This window comes from Delphinapterus leucas, chromosome 7, assembly GCF_059928025.1.
Source record: "Delphinapterus leucas isolate spDelLeu-1000000601 "Yukka" chromosome 7, BTC_Dleu_Yukka2, whole genome shotgun sequence".
Taxonomy (NCBI): domain Eukaryota; kingdom Metazoa; phylum Chordata; class Mammalia; order Artiodactyla; family Monodontidae; genus Delphinapterus; species Delphinapterus leucas.
This window is the reverse complement of record NC_143135.1, coordinates 52041357-52061213: the sequence shown is the minus strand read 5'-3', so window position 1 is coordinate 52061213 and position 19857 is coordinate 52041357. Positions and strand designations below refer to the sequence as shown.

The 19857-nt window shown below is 43.3% G+C and overlaps 1 protein-coding gene across 1 annotated transcript in view; it reads right to left on the bottom strand.

Annotated features, from left to right (window-relative positions):
• Nucleotides 1-608: 608 nt before the first annotated feature.
• POLD3 (DNA polymerase delta 3, accessory subunit) overlaps nt 609-19857 on the bottom strand; it is a 77659-nt gene continuing 58410 nt past the window's right edge. Inside the window, exon 13 of the transcript XR_002647418.3 lies at nt 609-19857. This exon is cut by the window's right edge and continues 17662 nt beyond it. The gene's annotated coding sequence lies outside the window, so the exon portion shown is untranslated.

Sequence of the window (19857 nt, the reverse complement as noted above, 5' to 3'; positions counted from 1 at the left end):
AGCTCCTGCCTCAGAGAGCCTGCTACGTGCATAGCCCCTGCTGATGAAAATGGCTATTGTGGACACCTAAATTGCAAGGTTTGAGTTATATGCCCCTGCTACCCTAGCCACACCTCAGGCTAAAAAAAACCCATCCCTAAGCTGGACCTCAGAGAGATTAGTGTTCTTTGAGGTGCCCTGGCCTGGGAATCCTATCCGCTAGGGGCACTCCAGGCTAAGTAGAGGCAAAGCCAGTCTGAAGGCAGTAAGGATGTTCACAGCCTTACCCGTCCAGCATTTTCTTCTGGTGAAACAGCTACCCCGTGTCCTATCAAGGAAGCACTGCTGGGCAGGTGTTTGCCCAGGGAAGGCCACTGATCCATCCAGAGGTGGGGAGAACATCAGCTCATGTGTTCCCTGGGCCCCAAGGTGGTGTCTGGGAAGGGTTGGCCAGTGAGGGGATTAGCTCACCAGTGATGAATAGCTCGGCCTGTCTGAATGCACCCTCCAGGGGTCTGGGCTGGGCTGGTCAGAGCAGTGGCAGGTGAGAGTGGAGAGGGCAGAGGGCTGCCTTGGTGTCTGAGCTCTTCCCACTTCCAGACCATGTGTGCCCACCCCACGCCCAGAAATGGATTCCTAAGATGGCTTGAGAGAGCCTGTGTTCCTTGCAACCAAAATGCTTGTTTAGCTAACAGATTCTGTCATTTAGGGGGTTTAAATGAGAGGCTCAGAGAGCAGGCAGGAAAGAGAAGCAGAGGCTGAGAGAGTCTGGGTTATGGAACCAGGAGAGGCTAAGGTGGGAGCTGAGGCTGCACCTCAGCTCAAGGGGCTGCTCGGCAAGCAGAGCTGCAGTTTAGGCGCCGATATCAAAAAGGCCATTCCTCCCGAGAAGTCCTGTGCTCCCTCACCATCCCCACGTGTACCCACAATAATCAGTGGCTCTCTATTCTTGCAACCTGAGCAACCCAAACTTAGCCCTGGACTCCTGCACCAACCCTCGGGCTGGAAGGGAGAAGCAAGCCCCAGCCATGGCATTAACTGCCGGATGATCCCGATAAGTCACTCAGCCTCTCCCAGGCTCAATTTTCCCATCTGGAAACAGGGCCGACCAATCCCAGTTTCTCCATATCCTCCCGCAAAACATGATGTTGGCAGGGGGCGGGGCTGTGCGAATAAAATGAGATCACAAATTGGAAACCACACGGAGACTCAGCATCCAATTACACGTGATTCATCGTTTATGACCTCACCCGCGTGAAAACACCAAATGGCAAATCCTTGCCTTCTTCCCTCTCTCAGGTTAGCAGACTTTTCAGTCATTTGGTCAGTGGGTACAGAAAAAAAAAAAAAACTCTTGGGTACCTGGCGCCATTTGGGTCTGAGGGGGGGCACAAGAGAAAAAAGACCCCAGCACAGCCCTCCAAGAGCTCATAGTCTGTCCGGGAAGATGGGATTCACACAGAACATAATCACCGCCGTTTTGGGGAGCACCTACTCTATACCGGCGCTGTGCGGTGTGCTCTATACATGATATTTCATGGAGTAAATCAACCCCCTCACGTGGCTGGTAGTATCCTCAGTCCACAGATGAGAAACTGAGATTCCGGGAGGCCGCTGGGAGGCTTGTCCCGTGTCGTACTGTTAGTGGCAGAGAAACTGGGCTGAGCCCAGTAGCAGCTGCCTCTGAGTGTGTGGTCTTTGCAGCGTCCCTGGCTGTCTGTGGATGTTATCGAGAGGGGTCTGGATGCAGCAGGAGGGGCTGCCCCCTGGCCTTGTGCCAGGTAGTGGTGTCCAGAGCAGAATCTTGAGCTATTAGCCCTGAAGAGCATGTGGCATGTCCAGAACTGCCTTTCAGCTCCGCATCTCTGGGTGTTCCCTCCCAGGACATCTGCTCCCATTCTGGCACATCTGACCCCTCACCAGTAGGAATCGCAGCTCCTGTGTGTGCACGCAGCTAGCTCCTCAGAAAGACTGTGAGCTCTGTGTTTGACAGGTTAGAGAGAATGAATGCCCCTCACCTTTGACCCTCCATGGGGTCAAGCCCTCGGTGGGGAGCACTTAGCAAGGTCCAAGGAATCGGGTGCAGCTTAGGGTCTTGGCAGCAGCACCCAGTGGGAGCCCAGGCCATCTGCAGAAGTCACACAGGTGCCACTTACTGTAGGTAAGTGTGTATGTGCCGGGCTCTGCTCTGGGTGCTCACCCTGCACCGTCTTATTTAACCTGCACATTAAATGTTATTGTTATCCAATTTTACAGATGAGGGCATGGGGGCTCAGAGACATTTAGTGACTTGCCCAAGGTCACACAGCTAGTAAATGATGGAGCCAGGCCTCCATTCTGTCTCCTGACTCCCTGCATCCCACAGCATCCTTTTGGGTAAAGATCAAATTCATCTGGTGTTCAAGACTTTTTGCAGAATGACCTCAAAACCATCAAGCAGACTGGTGTCTCTCCTCACTGTACTCAAGCAGAGCTGCTCATTCCCACCAACACACATCTGTGTCTCAGAAAACAAGAAAGAGGGTCCGGCTTCCTTCCGTCTGGAAGGAATGGGCTCTGGATGATCTGAGACCCCACCAGCTCTGACCCTCTTCCCCTGAAGAGGAGAAGGTGCCAGGCCTTGGTCCAGCCCTCTCACACCCCTGCTGCAGGTGCTCCCTCACTCCAGATGGAACAGTGGCAGTGACCAGCACTCCACCCCCAACACGCAACACACCAGTTCCCTGCAAGCAGGCTTTGGGGAGTGGTCCAGCCCTGGCGGGTGCTACTTGGTAAGAAAGCTTTCAAGAGCACTGGGACAAGAGGCAGGAACCCCCGGTTCTGGTTCTTCTCTGTCGTCCACTCTGCAGAGTGATGTGGGCCGATCAGTTCTCCCCTCTCAGCCTATTTCCTTGGCTGTAAAGTGGGGGGAAGAGGGGATGCTAAACGGCCTCTAAGTGTACTTCCAGTCCTGCTAATCAAGGAGTTAGCTGAAGTGGAGGAATTCCAGGCATCAGCGGGGAAGATGGGAGGGACTTTATAACCCTTGGGCAGCAGGGCTTTTACCAGGAAGCAGAGCTGCTCTGTGCACCTGGGCAGCTGCATAGTCTGGTCGAGCATCACAGTAGAGGAGGGGGAGCGGCCTCGATAAGGAGCAGTGCCAGAGACAGGAGGCGGGAAGACAGAGGAAGGGACTGACAGGAGAAGGCAGTGAGGTTGAGGGGAGAAAACAGAGAGGTCGAGCCCGAGAAGGAGGATGGAGAGCACAGAGGTCAGACAGGTGGGGAGGGGGTGGGGAAGGGGTCGCACTGAGCCAGGTCCTCAACTGCACACCTGGGGCAGGAACCACCAAGGGTGGCGTGACATCGCTAGGTCACCAAGAGCCAGACGTGTGGAGGTGGAGCCAGTCCAAAGCCACTTTCTATTTTCCATAGGAAAAAAAAAATTAGAACCGCTGACAGAGGGAGGGTTGGGGACCCCCTGATGTTTATTCTGAACTCTTCTGGAACTGAATTGTAAAATCACAGTGACATCAACTAAGTAAAAGCAATATGCATATGCATAGAGAAAAGCCTGGAAGGACCTCTTGTCAGGGGAGGAGGGAATACAATGGGAAACGGGTGCACCAGACTTCGATTATATACATGACAGCTTATTTCTCAAGCTGGAGGGTGGGTACATGGGTGTCAATAATATTACTCTTATGCTTTTTCATATGTAAAGTATTTCACTTTTAAAAACTCCCTGTAAGGAAATTTGCCAAAATCTTAACAGTGGCTCTTTGGGAGTATGGAATTATCATGATTGTTATTATCTTCTTTTTGCTTTTGGTATTTTCCAAATGTTCTACATTGAGCAGATATGGAAAAAATAGCTAAACCTTTTAAAATAAATAGATACACTCCCCCTTCCATGACCATAATTTTAGTCTTCAGTGGAAACTAAACACAACTATTTCAGCCACTTCATCCTCATGTTCTTTCCCTCGCAGATTCCCAGGCTCAGTAAATCACAAGCATCCTCTTTCACTCTCCATCTCTGCCCTAAAGCTGATGGTTCTCCAAAGTAAAGCTTCCAGTCCTCTTAGTTCCCCAAGCCCAGTAACCCTCTAAGTTGAGAGGGAAGACATTAGGTTTATAATAAGAAAGATATGCATTTGAAACTTAGCTTCAGTAGCTTCTGGTTGGTCACTTAACTAAATCTCAGTTCCCTATTTGTAAAATGATGGAAGATTTCCATGAGGATCAAAGGAGATGATATAGGGACTTCCCGGGTGGTCCAGTTGTTGGGACTCCACGCTTTCACTGCCGAGGGCCCAGGTTCAATCCCTGGTTGGGGAACTAAGATCCCACAAGCCGCCGGAGTGGCAAAAAAAGGAGATGATACATATAAAATATTCAGCACTAATTAGCAGTGCCTGGAATATAGAAAGTATTTAATAAATTGTCATCATCATCTCCATTACCATCATCGATGACTGTCTTCCACTTCCTCTAGGAAACCTTGACCTGATGAAAGGTTTCAGTCTGAACTGGGCATCAAGCTGGCCTCCTCCTCCTGGCAAAACGTCTGGATTCTAGTCTCAACTCTGTCACTGACTGTGTGACAGGGAGGGCAAGTTCCTTCTCTTCCCTGTGTCTTAGTTTCCTCATCTACAAAATGGTAGGATTGGACTTCCTGCTCTAATAGTCTGTGACTGAGGTAACCATACAGTTTATCCTTCAAACCAGGATACTTCTGAGAGTGAAAGGGGGTGCTATCAGTAATTACCCTGGGATGACAGGTTGAAGCCAGGACAGTTCGGGGAACATTGGCAAGTCCAGTCACTCCACCCTCGACAGATCCATTACCCACTTGCCCACCAGTGTGGTAGGCAGAATAATGCCCCCACCCATACAAAAACAGCCACTTCCTAATCCCTGGAACCTGAAGACTTGTTAGATCACATGGCAAAGAGAATTAAGGTTGCAGATGAGCTGCTTGAGATGGGAGATTATCCTGAATTATCTGGGTGAGCCCAGGGTAATCATGAGATTCTAACACATTGAAGAGGGAAGCAGAAGAGGGAGTGACAGAGTGATGCAGTGCAAGAAAGACTTGACCAGCCATTGCTGGCCTTGAGGAAGGGAGAGGGCCATGACCTAAGGAATATGGGAAGCCTAGAAGCTGGAAAAGGTAAGAACATGGATTCCCCCTAGAGCTTTTAGAAAGGAATTCAGAGCAGCCAATGTCTTGGTTTTAGCCCAGTGAGACCCATTTTGAACTTCTGACCTCCAGGACTATAAGATAAAATACATGTACTGTTTTAAGCCACTAAGTTTGTGGTGATTTGTTACAGAAGCAATAGGAAACTAATACGCCTAGTATGGCTCAGTGGGTCCATTTGGCTGGCTGTTCCAACAGTGCTGTCCTTGGACCGTAAGAGAATTCGTCTAAGCTCCAGGAGAGCTGGATTCTAGTCCCTGCTCTGATACTAACTCACCCTGGGACCTTGAATAGCTCAGGTAATTCCTCTTGGGCCTCCGTTTTCTCTCTGTAAAATGGGGGTTAACACTCCTGCCTCATCTCTCTTTGGGGGGGGGTGGGGAGGTGGGGTTGTCGAACATTCAGTGATCCATGCTATGCTCAGTTCTGTGCCGGGGGCTCAGCTCTGTGCTGGGGAGGAGGGCACCTAGGTGAACCAGACTAATCCCAACCCCATCCCTGCTCTTGAGAAGCTCCCATTCTGGATGGAGGAACAGACAGACACGTAAGCAGATAATTAAAATACAATGCAATGAACATAAAGATAGATTATTATGAGCATGCAGAGAGGACATATATAGACCCACCTGCTGGGAGGATGGTCAGGGAAGGCTTCCTGGAAAAGGTGACACCAGAGCTGAGCCTTAAAGGATGAGTAGGAATTAGCCAAGTAAAGGAGACAAGGAAGATTGGGAAGAAGGGGAAAAGAACAATCCAGACAGAGGAAACAGCAGAAGCAAGACCCCAGCGATGTGAATCAGCACAGCGTGGGGGACAGAGGTACGAACAGCCTGGTGGTGTTGACTTGGAAAGCCTGAGTGTAAACGGGATGCCACAAGGATTAAGTGGGATGATGGGCGAAGGCGTGACATGAGCATAAGGTTGCATTGCATTATGGGTCTGTGTGTCCCCCAGACCAGTGCTGGGTCAGGAGATGGTCTGTAATGTACAATTCCTCTTGACCTGGCTTGAAGTGATCCTTCTGGTTGTCTCATCCTCGCCTTTCCCCCAGACATGTGCCAAAGGCCTGGCAGCTTCCCCGGGGGATGGGGCCATGCAAAATTATAGCCACTGCAAAGAAGCCGGTGTGACCTTAGGAGCTGGGTTTCATCATTCTGAAATCATGCTCCTGGCCTTAACCAGAGCCAGAGAGGAGGGGAGGAGAGGGTGGGAAAGCAGAGTGGGTGGCAGCAGGTTTGGGCAAGGTGCCGGGGCTGGAGGAGAAAGCAGCTGGGACCAGCAGGGGATGAGATTCCAGCTTGGGTGCCATCCGTCATGCTGTGTGACCTCAGGCCAGGTCCTTGCCCATTCTGGGTCTCTCTGGGCAGCATGAGTCCTTGGCGTAGTTCCCAAGGCCGGTTCCCACTGGAGCCTCCTTGCAGAGGGCAAGAGCCTTCAGGTTTTCTGGTCATTCCTGTAGATGTGGCTCTTTGTGGGTGAGCAGGAGCCCAAGCCAGGCCCATTAGGCTGTAGGGTAGGGCTGTTCTGAAGCATCCACATTTGCAGGAGAGGCATGCCTCTGTGAACCCATGTGAAGCGAATTGGCTCCTGTCAGGATCAGACCTGTGGCGATATCTCTAAGCTTTGGGTTACCTAGCACACACTGCCCAGATGTCCTTCCCGCTTGCATTCTACATATTTGGTCAGTTCTTTTTTTTTTTTTTTTTATACAGCAGGTTCTTATTAGTTATCCATTTTATACATATTAGTGTATATGTGTCAATCCCAATCTCCCAATTCATCACATCACCACCACCACCACCACCCCCGCCACTTCCCCCCTTGGTGTCCATACGTTTGTTCTCTACATCTGTGTCTCAATTTCTGCCCAGCACACTGGTTCATCTGTACCATTTTTCTAGGTTCCACATATATGCGTTAATGTATGATACCTGTTTTGCTCTTTCTGACTTACTTCACTCTGTATGACAGTCTCAAGATTCATCCACGTCTCTACAAATGACCCAATTTCATTCCTTTTTATGGCTGAGTAATATTCCATTGTATATATGTACACATCTTCTTTATCTGTTCGTCTGTTGATGGGCATTTAGGTTGCTTCCATGACCTGGCTATTGTAAATAGTGCTGCAATGAACATTGGGGTGCATGTGTCTTTTTGAATTATAGTTTTCTCTGGGTATATGCCCAGTAGTGGGATTGCTGGGTCATATGGTAATTCTATTTTCAGTTTTTTAAGGAACCTCCATACTCTTCTCCATAGTGGCTATATCAATTTACATTCCCACCAACATTGCAAGAGGGTTCCCTTTTCTCCACACCCTCTCCAGCATTTGTTGTTTGTAGATTTTCTGATGATGCCCAGTCTAACTGGTGTGAGGTGATACTTCATTGTACTTTTGATTTGCATTTCTCTAATGATTAGTGATGTTGAGCAGCTTTTCATGTGCTTCTTGGTCATCTGTATGTCTTCTTTGGAGAAATGTCTATTTAAGTCTTCTGCCCATTTTTGGATTGGGTTGTTTATTTTTTTAATATTGAGCTGCATGAGCTGTTTATATATTTTGGACATTAATCCTTTGTCCATTGATTCATTTGCAAATATTTTCTCCCATTCTGAGGGTTGCCTTTTCGTCTTGTTTGTAGTTGCCTTTGCTTTGCAAAAGCTTTGAAGTTTCATTCGGTCCCATTTGTTTATTTTTTATTTTATTTCCATTACTCTGGGAGGTGGATCAAAAAAGATCTTGCTGTGATTTATGTCAAAGAGTGTTCTGCCTATGTTTTCCTCTAAGAGTTTTATAGTGTCTGCTCTTACATTTAAGTCTCTAATCCATTTTGAGTTTATTTTTGTGTATGGTGTTAGGGAGTGCTCTAATTTCATTCTTTTACACGTAGCTGTCCAGTTTTCCCAGCACCACTTATTGAAGAGACTGTCATTTCTCTATTGTATATCCTTGCCTCCTTTGTCATAGATTAGCTGACCATAGGTGCGTGGGTTTATCTCTGGGATTTCTATCCTGTTCCATTGATCTATATTTCTGTTTTTGTGCCAGTACCATATTGTCTTGATGACTGTAGCTTTGTAGTATAGTCTGAAGTCAGGGAGTCTGATTCCTCCAGCTCTGTTGTTTTCCCTCAAGACTGCTTTGGCTATTTGGGGTCTTTTGTGTCTCCATACAAATCTTAAGATTTTTTGTTCTAGTTCTGTAAAAAATGCCATTGGTAATTTGATAGGGATTGCATTGAATCTGTAGATTGATTTGGGTAGTATAGTCATTTTCACAATATTGATTCTTCCAATCCAAGAACTTGGTATATCTCTCCATCTGTTGGTATCATCTTTAATTTATTTCATCAGTGTCTTATAGTTTTCTGCATACAGGTCTTTTGTCTCCCTAGGTAGGTTTATTCCTAGGTATTTTATTCTTTTTGTTGCAGTGGTAAATGGGAGTATTTCCTTAATTTCTCTGTCAGATTATTCATCCTTAGTGTATAGTAATGCAAGAGATTTCTGTGCATTAATTTCATATCCTGCAACTTTACCAAATTCATTGATTAGCTCTAGTAGTTTTCTGCTGGCATCTTTAGGATTCTCTATGTATAGTATCATGTCATCTGCAAATAGTGACAGTTTTACTTCTTCCTTTCCAACTTGTATTCCTTTTTATTCTCTGATTGCCGTGGCTAGGACTTCCAAAACTATGTTGAATAATAGTGATGAGAGTGGACATCCTTGTCTTGTTCCTGATCTTAGAGGAAATGCTTTCAGTTTTTCACCATTGAGAATGATGTTTGCTGTGGGTTTGTCGTATATGGCCTTTATTATGTCGAGGTAGGTTCCCTCTATGCCCACTTTCTGGAGAGTTTTTTTTATCTTAAATGGGTGTTGAATTTTGTCAAAAGCTTTTTCTGCATCTATTGAGATGATCATATGGTTTTTGTTCTTCAATTTGTTAATATGGTGTATCACATTGATTGATTTGCGTATACTGAAGAATCCTGGCATCCCTGGGATAAATCCCACTTGATCATGGTGTATGATCCTTTTAATGTGTTGTTGGATTCTGTTTGCTAGTATTTTGTTGAGGATTTTTGCATCTATATTCATCAGGGATATTGGTCTGTAATTTTCTTTTTTTCTAGTGTCTTTGTCTGGTTTTGGTATCAGGGTGATGGTGGCCTCATAGAATGAGTTTGGGAGTGTTCCTTCCTCTGCAATTTTTTGGAAGAGTTTGAGAAGGATGGGTGTTAGCTCTTCTCTAAATGTTTGATAGAATTCACCTGTGAAGCCATCTGGTCCTGGAGTTTTGTTTGTTGGAAGATTTTTTTTTTTTTAAATTTATGGCTGTGCTGGGTCTTCGTTTCTGTGCGAGGGCTTTCTCTAGTTGTGGCAAGTGGGGGCCACTCTTCATTGCAGTGCATGAGCCTCTCACTATCGCGGCCTCTCTTGTTATGGAGCACAGGCTCCAGATGCACAGGCTCAGTAATTGTGGCTCACGGGCCCAGTTGCTCCACAGCATGTGGGATCTTCCCAGACCAGGGCTCGAACCCGTGTCCCCTGCATTGGCAGGCAGATTGTCAACCACTGAGCCACCAGGGAAGCCCTTGTTGGAAGATTTTTAATCACAGCTTCAATTTCATTACTTGTGATTGGTCTGTTCATATTTTCTATCTCTTCCTGGTTTGGTCTTGGAAGGTTATACCTTTCTAAGAATTTGTCCATTTCTTCCAGGTTCTCCATTTTATTGGCATAGAGTTGCTTGTAGTAGTCTCTTAGGATGCTTTGTATTTCTGCGGTGTCTGTGGTAACTTCTCCTTTTTCATTTCTAATTTTATTGATTTGAGTCCTCTCCCTCTTTTTCTTGATGAGTCTGGCTAATGGTTTATCAATTTTGTTTATCTTCTCAAACAACCAGCTTTTAGTTTTATTGATCTTTGCTATTGTTTTCTTTGTTCTATTGCATTTATTTCTGCTCTAATTGATTAATTAATTTATTTATTTTTGGCTGCATTGGGTCTTTGTTGCTGCATGCGGGCTTATCTAGTTGAGTGGGGGCTACTCTTCATTGCGGTGCATGGGCTTCTCATTGCAGTGGCTTCTCTTGTTGCAGAGCATCGGCTCTAGGCATGTGGGCTTTAGTAGTTGCAGCAAGTGGGCTCAGGAGTTGTGGCACACGAGCTTAGTTTCTCCACGGCATGTGGGATCTTCCTGGACTATGGCTCGAACCCATGTCCCCTGCATTGGCAGGTGGATTCTTAACCACTGCGCCACCAGGGAAGCCATTGGTCAGTTCTTTTAAGTGCTAGTTCCTTGGCGAGGAAGGAACTAGTTTTCTAGGGCTGCCATTACGAAGTACCACAGATTGGGTGGCTCAAACAACAGAAATTAATTTCTGGAGGCTAGAAGTCCAAGACCAAGGTGCTAACAGGGTTGGTTTCTTCTTAGGCATGTCTCCTTGGCTTGTAGATGGCCATCTTCTCCCTGTGTCCACACAGAGTCTTTTTGCTGTGTCTGTCTGTGTTCTATTCTCCTTCTCTTATAAAGACAAACATTAACCTGCTGTGATGTTGTGATTTATCCTAAGAAATATTATTTGGTCTTCCTCCCTGTTTCTTGTACAGAGCTCCTAAAATCCATGAATTTTCTAAGTGATGAGAGCCAAAATTATGTCTTTTGTTATTTATAACAACCCCTTTCAACCACACCTGAATTGTTGCCAGGGGACCCCACCCTGGATTAGAGGGTTGGAACTTTCCGTCCCAACCCCCCTGCCAGCTGACCTCTGACCTCTGGGGAGGGCGAGGGGCTGGAGTTTGAATCAATCACCACTGACCAATGATTCAATCAATTGTGCCTACATAATAAAGCCTGTATAAAAAGCCCTAAACTACAGGGTTTAGGGAGCTCCTGGGTTAGTGGACACATCCACATGCTGGGAGATGGGGATGGGATACCCCAGTTCCATGGGTTCAGGAGCTCCTGCACCTGGGACCCTTCAAGACCCTGCTCTTTGTACCTCTTTATATGGCTGTTCATTTTTATCCTTTATAATAAACTGGTAAATCTAAGTAACTGTTTCTCTGAGTTCTGTGAGCCACTCTAGCAAATTAAACAAACCTGAGGAGAAGGTTGTGGGAATCACCAATTGGCAGCTAATCAGCCAGCAGCACAGGCGGGGGTGGTCTTGTGTCCAGGTAGAGGACATCAGAGTTGCGTTAATTGCTTGGTGATGTTGGAAAATACACTTCTGACCTGCCTTCAGCCACCTTCACCTGTGGCCTCTGCCAACTCCTGAGCCTTACCCCTGCTCAGCCTGCGGGTTAAGGCACGGGAACGCCGGTACCGTCCCCTGAGCCTGTCTCCCTCCTCACCACAGAGTGGGCTTCCGGGTATGCCTCTCCCCACCTCGTCTGCCCAGGAAATGTCTCCTCAAGTTTCCTTTGAGCTCCAGGCCTTCCCTGACTGGCCCAGGCTGGGGGTGGAGGGGGCACCTCCTGGGCCTCAGGAGTCCCCTCCCCTCGTTTCCCTCCCTCCTATGCTGGTCACTCTGGTGGCAGGTGCCCATTCTGGTGTCTCCTCAACCAGACTGGGAGCACCCGAGGGCTAGGCGGAGCTGGTAAGTCGTGTCTGTGCTCTGGCGTGTGCACAGGACGTGGTGCCGGGTCTAAGTCCTTAGCCAGGCTCAGGGAATGAGGATGAACGTTGAAGAGAAGAATAAGTGCTCCAGAAGGTTGCGTCAGGAGGGGCAGGAGGAACTCCAACACAGGGCCTCAATGGAAGAGTCATTTTGCAAAAGGTGACATTTTCTGTGCCCGCTGCTACCCATTAGTGGCAGAAGTGGACCTGGCGTTGCAGCTGCTGACCCCCTTCCCTCCCCTGTGTCCCTGCCCCCTGCCCAGGGAGTCTGGCACAGAGCAGGGGCAGGAAGCAGAGGTTTAGCCTCAGGTGGAAGCCTCAGGACGCTAGGGCTGGCCAGGCAGCTCAGGGAGGTGAGAAAGCAGTGGCCTTGAGGGGAAGAGACTGGAAAATAACAGTAATGGGGAGAGGTGGATGGCTGGGAGTCTTGGAGTCCTGATTTCTGCTCTCTGCCCCATTGCTAGGCCTCAGAGAAGCTCCCCTGATCTGACCTTTCAGTAGGTTCTTGTCTCTCTGGGCCTCAGGTTCTTCGACTGAAAATGGGCAAAGAGGCTGGACGAGGTAGTGGCTGAGGTTCTCCCTCGCCCTGGCCAAGAAGCTTTGAGAAGACTGTGGCTGCCTCAGAGGTGCTGTATGAGGGGACTGTCTCCAGGCTGGCACACAAATTGCTGGGGCTCACATCTAGCCAGGCACTGGGGAGACGTGTCTCTGGGCATGGAAAGAACTGGAAGGAGCTTCCCCAAGCCTCCTGTGCTGGACCTTGTCCCACAATGCTGGCAGGCCCAGTGCGGCCCTCAGCTCTAATGAGGTCCTCCACCTGGAGAGCCATAGAAGCCCGGCTTGGCCTATTTTGTAGTGAAACCATGGTCACTTCTCTGCCTAACCCAGAGGTGATACTCCCAAACGTGGCCTGGGGGCTGGGCAGCACCCTTCACAGGCCACCTGGAACTCTAAGGAGTACATCTGGCTGCTCAGGGCCTGAAGGAAGCTCCAAGCCACAGGGGCCCAGGTCTCTGACCATGTGGACAACCTCTGTCGGCCCCGCATTCCCTGGGTCCCGCCTGGCCAGGACAGGGCCTGCCGTCCTGGGCCCGTGCCTGCAGCCATTCCCTGGGCCCTGATTTCAGATTCAACTGGTGAAGACAGGCCTCCTGGGATGAGCCAGTTGGCCCCTCCCTGTTATTTGCTTCTCAAAGTTGGAAAAACTACACTGTGCACCTGGCAGTACTTGCTGCTGCTGGTTTTTCTTTCTTCCTTTTTTTTAAGAAACAGAAAGTAACCCCTGTGCTTGCTGCAACCAAATCCATTTTACTGGTCTTCTGCATGTGCCACTGCAATAATAATAATCCCTTACATCTGGTGAGTCTTTTACAGTTTACAAAGCACTTTCTTATGCTTTCTCCTTTTTTAGTCCAGGCAACAGTTTGGGGAGGGAGAGAGAGTTGGCATTATTATCCCTGATTGCAGGTGAGGAAACTGAACCTCAGACAGTAAGATCAGCTGCCCAAGGTCATAAGCAAGATGAAACTAAAGCAAAGAACCTGGGTCCTCAGACCCAAGTCCTCGGTTCTTTCCCTTGCACCACACACCCCTCTTGTCACTTGAATACTCAGGGTCTCAGACAACCTCTTCCAAACACCAGAAAGGGCAGAAGACTCAGGTGTACCCCTGCCCCTTTTTATTTCTCAACTTTTTCCCTTGGTAAACTTAACCATCGCCTCACCTTAACTATCACCTCTAAGCCGATGACTCAAATCTGTGCTTCCCTCTGAGACCTGAGATCGTCAGAGCCTACCTGGCCTCTCCAGGTGTCTTTAATGTTCCCACCTGCCCCTCGCTCACCCAGTTTAGAAAACTCAGCATTACTTTAGTTTCTTTGTCTTTCACCTTCTAAATCCAGTTGGCCAGGTCCTGGCCATTTAACTTAATTCATTTATTCATCCAACAAATACTGATTGTATGCTACACCTTTCCAGTCTACGCTGCATCCCATTTTTACATAATATGCAGTCTTGTGTGCCTGGCTTCTTTGGCTTAGTATAATTTTTTTAAGGTTCATCCATGTTGTAGCATGTGTCAATACTTCATCCCTTTTTATGGCTAAATAATATTTTGTATGGATATACCACATTCTATTTATCTGTCATCAGTTGATGGGCATCTGGGTTGTTTCTACTTTTTGGCTATTACGAATAACTGCTGTGAACATTTGTGTACACGTTTTTGTGTGGACATATGCTTTATTTCTTTTGGGTATATACCTAGGAGTAGAATTTCTGGGTCATGTGGTAACTATATGTTTAACTTCTTAAGGAACGGCCAAACAGTTTTCCAAAAGGGCTGCACCATTTTACATTCCCACCAGCAAGGCATGAGGGTTCCAATTTATCCACATCCTCAGCACACTTGTTATTGTCTTTTTTGTTATAGCTGTTCCAGTGTGTGTAAAGTGGCTTCTCGCTGTAATTCTGATTTGCATTTCTCTAACGACTAATGACACTTAGCATTTTTTCATGTGTTTATTGGCCATTTGTGTATATTCTTTGGAAAAATTGTATTCTGATTCTTTGCCCATTTTTCAGCTAGGTTATTTGTCTTTTTACTGTTGAGTTGTAATAGTTCTTTATATATTCTGGATGCAATTCCCTTATTAGATAAATAATTTGCAAATAGTTTCTCCTATTCTGTGGGTGGTCTTTATTTTTGAAAGCATCCTTTGAAGTCCTATTTAACTATCTTTTCTTTTGTCACTTATGCTTTCGGTGTTTTAAGCAGGCTTTGTCTAACCCAAGATCACAAAGTTTTCTCCCTGTTTTCTTCTAAGAGTTTTATAGTTTTAGCTCTCATGTTTAGCTCTGTGACCCATGTTGAGTTAAATATTTTTATTAAACACTTTTAAATTGTGGTAAAATATCCATAATATAAAATTTACTATCCTAACTCTTTTAAAGTACGCAGTTCAGCAGTGTTAAGTACATTCATATTGTTGTGCAATCAATCTTCAGAAGTTTTCGTCTTGTGAAATTGAAACACTGACTAAAGAACTCCCCATTCCCTCCTACCTCCAACCCCTATTCAGTTTGCTTTTATGTATAGTGTAAGAAAGGGGCCCAACTTTATTTCTTTGTGTGTGGATATCCAGCTGTTCCAGCACCATTTATTGAAAAGACTATTCTTTTCCCATGAAGTGTCTTGGCACCCTTGTCAAACATCAGTTGACCATAAATATAAGGGTTTAATTCTGGACTATCAATTCTGTTCCATTGATCTGTATGTCTATATTTATGCCAGTATCAGCCTGTCTTGATTACTCTATCTTTGTAGTAAGTTTTGAAATCAAGAAATATGACAAATCCAACTTTCTTCTTTTTGAGACTGTTTTGACAATTTATGGTCCCTTACATATCTATATAAATTTCAGGATTAGCTTGTCAATTTTTGCCAAAAAAAAAAAGCCATCTGCGATTTTGGTAGAGATTGCTTTGAATGTGTAGATCAATGTAGCGAGCATTCCCATCTTAACAATATTAAGTTTTTTGATTTATGAACATGAGATGTCTTTCCACTTATTTAGGTCTTTAAATGTGCTGTGGTTTTCAGAATACAAGTGTTGCACTTCTTTTGTTAAGTTTATTTCTGAGTATTTCTGTTGTTTTTGATACTGTTCTAAATGGAACTATTTTCTAATTTCATTTTCAGACTGTTCATTGCTAGTTTGTAGAAATATAATTGACTTTTGTATATTAATCTTGTATCCTGAAATCTTGCTGAACTAGTTTATTAGGTCTAATAGTTTTTTAGTGAATTCCTTAGGATTTTCTACATACAAGATTATATCATCTGAATGTAGAGATAGTTTTACATCTTCCTTTCCAATATGGGTCCCTTTTATTGCTTTTTCTTGCCTAATAGCTCTGGCTAGAACTTCAGTACAATGTTACATAGAAGTGGTAAGAGACATCCCTGTTCTTGATCATATGGGGAAAGCTTTCAGATTTTCACCATTAAATATGCTGTTCACCGTAGGTTTTCATCGATGCCCTTTATCAGGTTGAGGAAGTTCCCTTCTATTCTTAATGTTTTAGTGTTGTTTTTTTTTTTATCATGAGAAAGGGTTGGATTTTATCAAATACTTTATCTGACTCTATTGACATGATCATGTAGTTTTTATCCTTTGTTCTGTTGATGTTATATTGAATATTAACTGATTTTCAGATGTTTAACCAATCTTACATTCCTACGAAAAATATCACTTGTTCGTGGTGCATAATCCTTTTTATATGTTGCTGGATTCAGTTTGGTAGTACTTTGTTGAGGGTTTTTGCATCTATACTCATAAGAGGTATTAGTCTGTAGTTTTCTTATGATGTCTTTGGTTTCTGGTAGCAGGGTAACAATGATCTCATAGAATGAGTTGGAAGTGTCTTCTCTTCTAATTTTTGGAAGAGTTTGGAAAAATTGGTGTGAAGTCTTCTTTAAATGTTTGGTAGAGTTCATTCCTTTCTATTTCTGAGTTGTATTCCATTATGTGAATATAGCATAATTTGTTTATCCATTCACCCGTTGATAGATATTTGGGTTGTTTCCAGTTTTGGAATAAAGCTGCTATGAACATTCGTGTACAAATCTTTATATAGACATATGTTTTCATTTTCTTGGGTAAATATTTACAAGTGGAATTGCTGAGTCATTTGGTAGGAACATGTTAACTTTATGAGAAAGTTCCAGACTAATTTTCAAAGTGATTGCATCACTACACTTTACACTCCCACCAGCAATGTATTTTGCTTATTCCGCATCCTCACCATGTTAGGTTGTTGCCAGTCTTTTAAATTTTAGCCATTCTAGTGGGCATGTTGTGATATCTCAATGTTTTCACTTATATTTTATTGATAAATAATGATATTAAACACATGAACATGTGTTTATTGGCCATTTGTTTATCTTCCTTTGTTCAGAGTCTGTATCTTTTGCCACTTTTAAAAAATTGGATTTTAGTTGGGTCTTCTTACTGTTGCACTGTAGGAGTTGTTTATATATTCTGAATAAAAGTCCTTTGTCAATATGTAGATACAGAGATAGATAGGTAAGTATATATATTTTTTGACATTAAATTTTGCTCTTCATTTTATTGCACTTCTCAGATGATGCATTTTTTACACGTTGAAGTTTTATGGCAACCCTGAATCAAGCAAGTCTATCGAGACTGTTTTTCCAACAGCATTTGCTCACTTCATGTCTCTGTCACATTTTAGTAATTATCACAATATTTCAAACTTTTTCATTATTGTTATATTTGTTATGGTGATATGTGATCAGTGATCTTTGGTGTTACTACCATGACTTGCTAAAGGCTCAAATGATGGCTAGCGTTTTTTAGCAATAAAGTATTTTTTAATTAAGGTGTGTACATTTTTTTTAGACATAATGCTATTACATATGTAATAAACTACAATATAGTATAAACATAATTTTTACATGCACTGGGAAATCAACAATTTTGTGACTTACTTTACTGCAATATTCACTTTATTGTGGTGGTCTGGAACAAAACACACAATATTTCCAAGGTATGCCCGTACTGTGAATATCACTGTGGCCGTAAGATCAACAACTTGGATCAGCACACTTTTCCTATAATGCGTCAGGTAGTAAATATCTTAGACTTTGGGGGTCCCTATTGGAACTACTCAAAAAAGTAACTTTTAAATTCATAAATGTTATAAGAGATGAAGACTTAATACCTCCACCTCTCCTTCCTCATCCTCTTCCCCAAATTTTATCATACTTTTAATTATATTGATAATTAGCTTTTGCATCATTATAACAATGTTATTGTTCACTGCAGAACATATTAGAAAACTGTGATTACACATCTTTTTTTATTGTTGTTGTTAATTGAAGTGTACTTGACCTACAACACTGTGTGAATTCCAGGTATACGCCATATGATTTGATATGACTATCAAATCATACATTACAAAATGATCATGATAAGTCTAGTTACCATCTGTCACCATACAAAGTTATCACAATATTATTGACTATATTTCCCCATGCTGTACATTGAATTTCTGTGACTCCTTTATTTTGTAACTGAAGTTTGTACCTCTTAACCTCTCTTGCCTATTTCATTCATTCCCCTACTGCCTCCCCTCTGGCAACCACCTTTTTGTTCTCTGTATCTATGAGTCTGTTTCTGTTTTTTAGATTCTACATATAAGTGAAATCATACAGTATTTGTCTCTCTCTGTCTGACTTATTTCACTTAGTATAATACCCTCCAGGTCCATCCATGTTGTCACAAATGGCAAGATTTCATTCTTTTTCATGGCTGAGTAGTATTCTGTTGTGTGTGTGTATATGTATGTGTGTGTGTATATACATATACACGTACACACACACACACCACATCTTTATCCATATATCTTTCAGTGGACACTAAGATTGCTTCCAAATCCTGGCTATTATAAACAATGCTGCAATGAACATTGGTGTGCATGTATCTTTTTTAATTAGCGTTTTTATTTTCTTTGGAAAACATCCAGAAGTGGAATTACTGGACTGTATGGTAGTTCTATTTTTAATTTTTTGAGGAACCACCATATGGTTTACCATGGTGGCTGCACCAATTCATAATACCATCAACAGTGCACAAGGGTTCCTGTTTCTCCACATCCTTGCCATCACTTATTATTCGTTGTCTTTCTGATGACAGGTGTGAGGTGATATCTCTTTGGTATCTCATTTCCCTGATGATTGGTGATGTTGAGCATCTTTTCATGTGTCTGTTGGCCATCTGTATGTCTTTGGAAAAATGTCTATTCAGATTCTCTTCCCATTTTATAATTGGGTGGTTTGGGTTTTTTGATGTTGAGTTGTATGAGTTCTTTGTATATTTTGGATATTAACCTCTTGTCAGATATATCATTTGCAAATATCTTCTCCCATTCAGTAGGCTGCCTTTTCATTTTGTTGATAGTTTCCTTTGTTGTGCAAAAACTTTTTAGTTTCATGTATTCTCGTTTGTAATGGTAATGTAAATTCTTTACCTCTGTTCTATTTCAAGATGGATTTATTCTAGGTCTATTATATTTCCATATAAATTTTAGAACCAACTTGTCAATTTCTTAAAAGAGGACTACTAGAAATTTGATTGGTATTGCTTTGAACCTATTGATCAATCTGGGGAGAATTGGCAAGTTAATAATACTGGGTTCTTCCAATCCAGGAACATGATATCTCTCCATTAATTTTGAATTTTTTAAATTTCTCTCTTCAGTGTTTATGGTTTTTGATGTAGAGGTCTTGCACATATTTTGTTATATTTATTCTTAAATATTTTGTTTTCAATACTATTATGAATAGTATTTAAATTAAATTTTTTTTCAGTTTATTATTGTTAGTGTATATAAATACAATTGATTCTTGTATGTTAACCTGGTATCTTGTCACTTTACTAAATTCACTTATTAGCTCCAATAGTTTTTTGTTTTCTTGTTTGTTTGTTTAGATTTCTTAAGTTTTTCTATGTTCGTGATCATGTTTTTTGGAGAATAAAGACGATTTTACTTCTTCCTTTTTGAAGGCATACTTTCCTTTTGTATGTCTCTTATTTACTTTTCTTGTCTTATTGCATTTGCCAGAACCTCCAGTAATATAATATTGAACAAATTGATAATGGCAGATATCACTGCCTTGTTCCTAAACGTAATGGGAAAATGTTCAGTATTTCACCATTAAGTATATAATTAGCCATAGGTTTTTCATAGATTCTGCTTTACAGATTTAGAATATTTAGTTCTATTTCTAGTTTTTGGAAAATTGTGTTTTTTCCTTTTTATCAAGAATATGTGTTGAATTGTGTAAAAACATGCGTGGTTTATTTTCCACATGCACTTGAAAAGAACAGGTATTCTGCAGTTACTGAGTGCAGTGTTGTGTAAATGTCAATCAGGTAAAATTGGTTGATAAGATTTTTCAAATCTTGTATATTATTATATTGACTGCTTTTGCCCCTTGAATATGGGTCACACTTTCCCATTTCTTCACATATCT